General features: G+C 45.4%; 1 pseudogene; it reads left to right on the top strand.

The window, feature by feature from the left end:
- The first annotated feature begins 3,062 nt into the window (after nucleotides 1-3,062).
- LOC101584828 lies at nucleotides 3,063-6,599 on the top strand (annotated as a pseudogene).
- The last annotated feature ends 2,239 nt before the right edge of the window (nucleotides 6,600-8,838 follow it).

Here is an 8,838-nt window from a genome sequence, read left to right as displayed (position 1 = left end):
CCTGGTCTCCTCCCGGCAGCTCTTCTCTAGCGCCCTCTACAGGTTATTAGTCTGGTGATTTGTATTGAAGTTCATGAGTTTAATAACAAAGCGGGAGTGATTCAACAAATAGGAATACTTTAGGAGTTTTTATTCACATTAGGAATTTGAGGTCATTTTTAAGAGGTACAGTAGTTCAAAATACTAGAGATGTATGTTTGGTCATATTAAAATTTAAACATTAAGATTGACTAGATTCAGGGCTGCGCTGCTTGGTAATGGTATAGGTGAAGGACAATTTAAAGGGATGATCAAGGGTGATTTTATCTGTGTGTGCGTGTATGTGTTGTGTGTGTGTGTGTGTGTGTGTGTGTGGTGCTGGACAGGAACCTAGCCCCGTCTCGCACGCTAGCCATGTGCCCTACCTCTGAGCTGCCCCTCCAGTCCTTTGTGTGTTTCCCGTTACTGTGGCTCAGATGCTGAACCTGACCTGCCCGTTGGCCCCTGGTTCTCTGTGAGTGCACCACCTCCGTCCTGGCTTGTGTCTGCTAGAAAAAAAAATGACTCAAGGTCTCACTGTGTTGGTCAGGCTGGCCTTGAGTTCACTGTGCAGCCGAGGTGAATTGTGAGCTTAGGCGATCCTCCTGCCTCAGCCTCCCGAGTGCTGCGATCACAGGTGTGCACTGCCATGCCTGGCAGAAGCTCTTTCCCCCCACTGTCTGTGAATTGAATTGAATTCATTGCTAAGCACTGATAGAAATGGACAGTAAAGGGCCTCCCCAATGTTTCTGTTTAGTAGCGATGTTCATAAGGTGCCTCGGGGTTCTTTGGATATGAAAATTCTCACAGAGGTGAAGTGTCTCTTTATCGACTTTAAAATATTTACACCAATGTGATTGTATGTTAGGGTTGGTAGGTCAGTATTTCACGTGCCCCTTGGTCAGCATCATTTCTAGTCTTTATTTCTGTTGTTGACATGGTCTATAACTTTAGAATCCATCTTAATTCTTTTGAGGGAATTTGATTCACCACTCCTAAAGGTTTCTTTTACATCCAGTGGCTTTTTTTATTTACAGTGAAAGCACACAACTTTTACATCAGTTTAAATGATTAAATTTTCATTCAATCTGGAGTCTGCCAGGAGTAAGAAGGCAGATTGTAAAATGGAACAATATGATTTTTATCTAGAAATGCTTGTTAGAATCCTCATTTAAGATGTCATTAGATCATATTTCTGTTTTGTACTCTTAGCAAGAAATCGGATTTTCGCCGGGACACTTAACATGCTTACCAGACTCTTGTATATTTTATTCCAAAATGTTTTATTTTACTTTCAGTAATGTTTCCACTTTTAATAAAATCTCTCCTTTCATTCTTTTTAGCCCCTAGTGAGTACTTGACTTGGCAACGCTGAGTGATTCATCGGTTTATGTGAAGTTACCATAACTGATTTCATTTTTAATAGCATTATTCATTTTGTCAGCCAGCTATTAGTTACAAAAATTTTAGGGTCATAATTTTGTGAGTTATATGAATAGTAAATTAGAGGCACTAAAGTTCTCTCTGAAGACATCAAAAAGCCTGTATAAGTTTTTTAGACTTTTCTTTCAGAACCAGGAAAAGGAAAGCTTGAATTAAATATTTGTTATCTTATTTATAATACAGGTACATTTCTGCAAGTTATCTTGCAAAATCTCCACATTTCTTGTTTTTCAAAACTTTAATTCTCAGATTTTTTTCTGTACTGAAATAGGTAGAGTCAGTAAATTATTCTTTGAGAAAATTGATGTTAACAAGGGCACAAAGCCGAGATTACTGGCCAAGTTTCCGTAGACTCACTTGAGGCTGGACTCAGCTGAGCACGCTGGGTCTGAGCCAGGGTAGCCTGATGCTGCAGGGCAGGAGCAGACCAGCACCTAAGCGTTGGTGTGCTTTCTACAGGTGCCTTATGCTAAGGTGGAGGGGCTGTAATGGAGACCCCCGCTCCACAAAGCCCATTTATTTCCTGGTCCTTGGTCCTTTCTCCAAAGCACATGGCAATCCGGCTAAATTTTAAGGTATGGTATAGTCTTTTGAGAGGGTTTTAACAGCATCTCTGTAGTTTTTAAAGTCTGTTTAAACCTTAGCTTTCTTGGATAGCCTTAAGCAAATTCACAAAACCTCATTCAGTCTATTTCCTTATTTCAAAATGTGAACATCAGGACACCAAGGGAGGAGGGCTTCGGTAAGCTTGAGGCCAGCCTCGGCTGTGTGGGGAGGCCCTGCGACACTTGATTAGTGCCGGCAGTTGACTTTCCAGCACATACTCCAAAAGCCCGTTGAAAAGGAGCAAGTGAAGACGTGGAAGTCTGCTCTCCACCCTTTTACCGTAAGCAGCATGTTGGTAAATGGGCCCTGCTGTGTAAGTAACTCCCCAGACTAGGGACCCTGTAGCCGCCAGCCGTCACTTTCCCTCCTGGGTGGCTCCAGCTCGCAGTCCTGTAGAACTGCAGGGGGCTCCGCTGAGGCTGCGGGCATCCGAACCTGGGTGGCTGCGAGTCCACGGTGGCCCCGCGGCGGGCTGGGCGGGCAGCGGCTGGACAGCGCGTTCCTGGACTCTGAAGTGTCTATCTCATGGTGACAGGTAGTGAGGGCGAGAGTACCAAGTGCAAAGGCACCCAAGAGTCCATACTGTCTTGGCTCTGTGGACATTTTGGACATCCTGGTACTTCAAAGACGAGGTCCATGGCAGAATCTCAAATTCAAGAGAAAGTGAAAGAGATCCTATGGCTGGTAAATAAGACAACTTTGGTAGGGATTTAAAATATGCTACAGTGTTATTAATACTATTAATAATTATTAATAGTAAGATTTTTACTGTTTCTAATGTCATATCAATTACTGCTATATTCTCTCTCAAGTAAATGTTTGTTTAAAATATACTACAGGTGACATCAGGATAACCAGTGTCAGGGAGCTAATCCCGGGGAGTGGAATATGCCCGGGAGCTCAGGGAATCTTTACAAAGGCTTTCAGAAGGCGACTTTGCAAAGTTGGAGGTTCCGTTCTTTTGATAGCACAACCTCTTCTCTGGCATTTTTGTAATGAGGTCAAGGACGAGCCCTCAGTTCTGGCTCAGGGTTTCGGCACTGTGTATAAACTCCAAGGGGAAGCAGCAGAAGTGGTGCCAGCACCCAGAAGCCAGCGCCCGCCTGCTGGCCCACGCCGTGAAGACTGACTGCATGGTGCTGGTGAGGCGTCTGAACATGGCCACGGCTGCCCTGCTGTGGCGCAGCGCCATGAAGCGGCCCCCTGCCACCGCCCGTTCTCACGCGCTGCCTCAGCCTGCACTGCCCTCCGCTGCCCTCCACTGCCCTCCGCTGCCCTCCGCTGCCCTCCACTGCCCTCCGCTGCCCTCCGCTGCCCTCCACTGCCCTCCGCTGCCCTCCACTGCCCTCTGCTGCCCTCCGCTGCCCTCTGCTGCCCTCTGCTGCCCGCCTTTTGCTATGGGCCACCTCGTTGTCCCAGCACCACACTATTCAGGAAAACTTAAATTATCCCCTCTGACTTCAGAGCAAGCGAGAACACTCACTTGGTCTGTAAGAGCTTCATTCTGTTAGCCATGTTTAACTCCTGGCCACCCCACTCAGTGGCGGACCCTGTCACTTTTTATTGCAGTAGCCAGCCTGGGCTCCTTAGCCCGTTCTGTTCTTCCCCACAACCTTTACTTCCTTTCCTGTATTCACGATCCTTTCTTGCTGGAATGCTTTCTTTCCCTTTTCATTGCAGGTGTTTGCCAAATAGAGGCCCAAATTCCAGCGTTTCTTCTGTTTAAAGCCTTTTTTGACCAAGTCTTCCTGACATCATTTCCTTTTAACCTGCTTTTATATCTCAGTAGAAGTCTGGACCATATTGATTCATTTTATGTGTTGTCTTAGTTTTGCTCTCAAATTATACAACACTGCTAAGATGAAAGGTCTGCTGTGTAGCAGGCATCATTTTACGTTCCTTCCGGTGGTGACTAGATGTCGCGACCACCCCGGGGGCTCTGAGGCACCGCTGATGGGGCCTCACTCCCCCTCGGTCTGTCCAACTGAACTCTGCTGGTGTGGGCGCAAGAGTCCTTATCTTTTGGAAGTTGTCTAGATAATTCCCCTAGGTACTTAGGACTAAGATTAGGCGAGTGCACAGAAGGAAAGTCTTAAATTTGAACTTCTTGCAGAGTGCACCAGGTTTGACAGAACAAAATGGACTACTGGGAAATTTACAGTAGTTTTTTTTTTTTTTTTTTTTTTAGAAATTAAAGTTTTTAGAGCAGATTCAGGCCTATAAGTTAAGGTACATAAAAAAGTTCTTCCAAGGAAGAAAATTGTCTTTTTTCTTTTCTTTCTTTTTTTTTTTTTTAAATCTATAATTCTAGCACATAGTGAAATACTTGGCACTTGGTCGGCAATGCATATTATTTACCTTGAATTTAAAGAGCAGAAACAAGCATGTACACATTGTGCTTTATTTTTTCATGATTTGTGTTAAAATATTAAGATCTGTGTTTTTCTGTCTATAAAATAGTCTCGAGTCAGAAGATGTTGACTTCGGTGTTTGCTGACGAGTAGAAGGATGACAGATACTTGACCTAATTTGTTTTCCCTGCTGATAGAAGGCAGGGCTTGCAGTTGGCTCACAGAAAATGAGTTTCTTGCAGCTCATGTGATGAGGTAAATCAAACCTTATTAGGCATTTAATATTACACAGGCCTAAGTACTCAAAGCTGATGTTTGCCTTTCTTTCCAGCTTTGTATGTGGGTCCGCCTACTCCAGATAATCGATTTACTTGTGTGTTGGGTTCAAGTTGGAAAGTTTAGGTTGGTTTGTTCACTACAGCCCTATACCTGGCTCTTGAAGATCGTTAAAGCTATTCTTGTGGAATTGTTTAATTGCCAGGTAGCATTGGGCCTGGCGCGCGTGTTGAGTCTTAATGCTGCGCTGTCTGTGGGTGCCTCCGGACCACCCATTTCCCTGCCTTCCACCCTGGCGTCCCCCAGCCCTGTCTCTCCAGCTGTGCTGCCCTGGGCCTCCTGCCCTGTGGGTTCAGTGGGTTCCGCGGGCTCAGTCTGTGCAGTGCCTCCTCCACACTGACCAAGCCTCTGCAGGGGATTTCTGCACCTCCCGTGACCCCACAATGCTGCCGGTAAGCAAGGATCAGAAAACTTTGAGGCCAAATATCGACTTGGCCCCCTTCTGGGTAATGGATACTTGGGCACTGTCTTCGCGGGACACCGGGTTGCAGATCGACTCCAGGTAGCTATTAAAGTGATCCCGCAGAATCGTGTGCTTGGCTGGTCTCCTTTGTCAGACTCAGTCTCGTGCCCTCTCGAAGTGGCCCTGCTGTGGAAGGTGGGTGAAGGCACTGGGCACCCTGGTGTGATCTGCCTCCTTGTCTGGTTTGACTGACCTTTTCAGATACAAAAGCTACATTTCTTGTTATAGAGGTCTTGCTTTATCTTGGTCTTAACGATCCAGTAGAAAAGTATAAAATCAAAGTATAAAAAGTAAAGCCATATTAATACACTGAGCTGTAAAAGGCTCAAGTCAACAACTTCTGACATTACCAGTCCTACGGATAACCCACTACTATTATGGACTACTGGACTATATTGGATTATTTTGCTGAATTCACACACCTACAATATTTAAATGACAATGGAATACCCTTCTCTGACAAAACTAAACAAAAAAAGGGGATACAAATGAAGGAGCATTTTGTATCTTTATATTCAAGATATTTATGATAGATATACAGTTACATTCTCTTAATTCAGTGAATAGAGAGATTTGTTCTAATAGTGTTTGTGGACAGGATGTCTTGTCTGCATCTTATATAATCAATAACCACTAAGACAACAATATGCAGTGTATCATTGAAATTGTCATACTAAGCAGTTTTGAAACTGTCTCATTGCTATTTGTTTCTCAGTAAAATGATTTTAAAAAAAACACCGGAGGGCTTCATGCTAGTCCTTGAGTACCCTCTGCCTGCCCAGGACCTTTTTGATACTTCACAGTGAAGAGTCCCCTGGGGGAGCCAGAAGCCGCTGCCTCTTTGCAGCAGTCCAGCACTGCTGTGCCCGTTGTGGTGTCTGTCATGACATCAAGGATGAGAACATCCTCACAGACCTCTGCCAGGGCTGTGCCAAGCTTATTGATTTTGGTCCCGGTGCCCTGCTCCACGATGAGTCCTACGCTGACTGTGATGGGACAGGGTGGACAGCCCTCCAGAGTGGATCTCTCAACACCATGCCCTCCTGACTACTGTCTGGCCACTGGGGCTCTTCCTCTATGACGTTCCCTTGTGAGGGACCAGAAGATTCTGAAGGCTGAGCTCCATTTCCCTGCCCACGTCTCCCCAGACTGCTGCGCCCTAATCCGTCAGTGCCTGGCCCCCCAGACCTTCTTCCTGACCCTCACTGGAAGAGATCCTGCTGGACCCCTGGATGCAAGCACCAGCTGAGGAAGTGCCCCTCAACCCCCCAAAGGAAATCCCACTCCCTTGCCTTGGTCCCTGCTTCCGTAGGCCTAGCCAGGCTCCTCCTGGTTGGAATCCCATGGTTATACCACAGGGACAGATGGACATCTGTTGACCTGGTTTTTCACGCTGCTAAAAATCCAGTAGTACTAAGGTCAGGAATTGGGGATGAGGGGCCAGAAGACAAGGGAAGCCTGCCCAGCCCCATCCTAACCCTGTGAGAGAGCCTTTCTCCTAGAGCCTGTGGTCCCTTATTCTGGGAGGGGGAATTTCTTGTTTGTTGTTTCACTAAGGATGTTACTAATTGGTATTAGTTCCCTTCTGAGCCCCAGGATTCTTAAGTTAACAAGTTGTAGCCCCTACACTGGCACCTTCTCCTATGCCACCACATAAAATTTAGTTTAATTGCTCTTAACTTGGGCAAGGGTGCTTTTCTTTAAAATACCCAGTAGGTCTTTTAATAAAAGGACCCCTTCCCTGGCCTGCGGTCCTGTTGGGTTCCATTGCCTGCCTGCCTGCCTGCCTTAACCCACAGTTGCTTACTCTGGGGATGTAGTGCCCAGGTTACCCCAGGGCTCTTTCCTTTTTTGGAGAGGGGACCCTGCTGTTAGCCCACATGCTCTTATTCTGGTGAAGAGAACCTTACTTCCACATTTTATGAAGGAATGGGAGATGCACACTATCTGATGCCACCAAGACTAGGGTGGGATGGATGGTTTGGGGTGGGGGACTCCCTGGGGGAAATAAGTCTTACTGTGTGTTCCTGCCCCTCCAACTTGTTGCATATTTTAGCTGCCTCCTCCTGAGCCAGGATTGTCCAACTGATAAAATGTAAATATTTGTGTTCTGGAGGGAGGGGAGCTAAAGTGTGTCCTCCTATCCCTTCTTTCCCTGCCTGGATTATTTAAAAAGTCATGTATGGAAATGCAATATTTAATAAAAGTAATAAAATTTTAAAAACAAATTGTTTAATTCCCTGTTACATTCTTCCAGAAAGGTTCTCTGTTCTTCACCCCTTGCTTTAGCATCTTGGAGCCTGCTGTCACGCCTCATGATGTGCTCCCCAGTCTGTGTAGCCTTGCAGAGAGCCCCTAAAATTTATTTCAAGGTTATGTTAGAGATCTTTCATGATCTTTCTTTGCAGCATCATGGAGCAGTACCACTTTGGTCTTTGGATTCAGAAAGGGGCTGGTTTAGTTCAAAAACTTGAAGTCATTTTGTTGGTAACTTGTAGCCATTTCCCAAACACACTGGGAGTCCTGTCTGCTTGTGGCTCATGAAGTCATCTTCCAGTGCTGAGCTCATAAAGGCTGGCACATGCTGTAGAACCCAACCCGTGCGTATTTTTTCACTTAGGAATGGCTGTTTGTTCTCCTCTCATGAAACTCTTGGGAGAGGTGTCCATTCTCTAGGCTTTAGCTTCGCATAACTGGCAAGCGCCTTGTGCATGAAGTGCCCAGCCCTCGCGGCTAGGAACAGATGATTCTACTGAAATCCCTGTTGTTTCTCTTGCTCGATTTTGCATTTGCTGGAAGCGGTCGTAGTCACATCACGGATCCAAGTCCTGTTTGAGCTTGGATGCCCGTGAGTGCCTGGAAGACTGAGTGGGCGTTAAATTCGTGGCCTGCAGCACAGCGGGCCATCCTCAGCATTACCCCTGGAGCTGCTGTTCTGCAAGCTCCTGCCGTGGAGACTCCCAGCTCGGCAAGCCACCAAGTGGCACCATCTACACCACCCTGATGGGGTGCACATGCAGTCACCCGGGATTAGATCGTCTTTTATCTCCAGGCCTTTTTTTAGAACCTCTTCAAAATTTGTAAGGCTAACCAAGTTTTCATGGATCTGTCAACTTGTCGCTTTGACTTCAAGCTTGAATTTCCTCTTCTGTTCATTACTTTAAAAAAATACAAACTTTACATTTAAGAGACTAACACATATTTTAAATCCATCATATTATGTTAGATGATTATTTTCTTTGCCCATTTAGCACGCCTGCAATCACATGTTCAGATGGATTAGCATTTGACATGTCAAAGAGGGGCATGCGAGAGAAAAAGGAGCACTTAATTGGAATTTCACAGTGATTTCCACATAAATCAGCTTAAACAAGGTGTATTAATGTATAGCAATCAGGAATTGACTAATCTGTGTAAATATGTGTGTCAGGAGATGATTTAAAGAGGTGGAAAAACCCTACACAGTAGGATGCCAAGCCTGGTCATGTCACAAAGCGTGGAAGCCTGTTCCTTAATAACAACTAGAATTGTTACTGTAGATTTTAATTATACTTTTGTAATCAGACTGTGATACTATCCTTCTAATTGCAGCTGTTATAAAGGCTAATGTATAGCAATATA

This window comes from Octodon degus, unplaced genomic scaffold (assembly GCF_000260255.1).
Source record: "Octodon degus isolate 3935 unplaced genomic scaffold, OctDeg1.0 scaffold00100, whole genome shotgun sequence".
NCBI classification, from domain to species: Eukaryota; Metazoa; Chordata; class Mammalia; order Rodentia; family Octodontidae; genus Octodon; species Octodon degus.
Note: the sequence above shows the minus strand (reverse complement) of the source record. Positions and strands in the feature narration are given on the sequence as shown.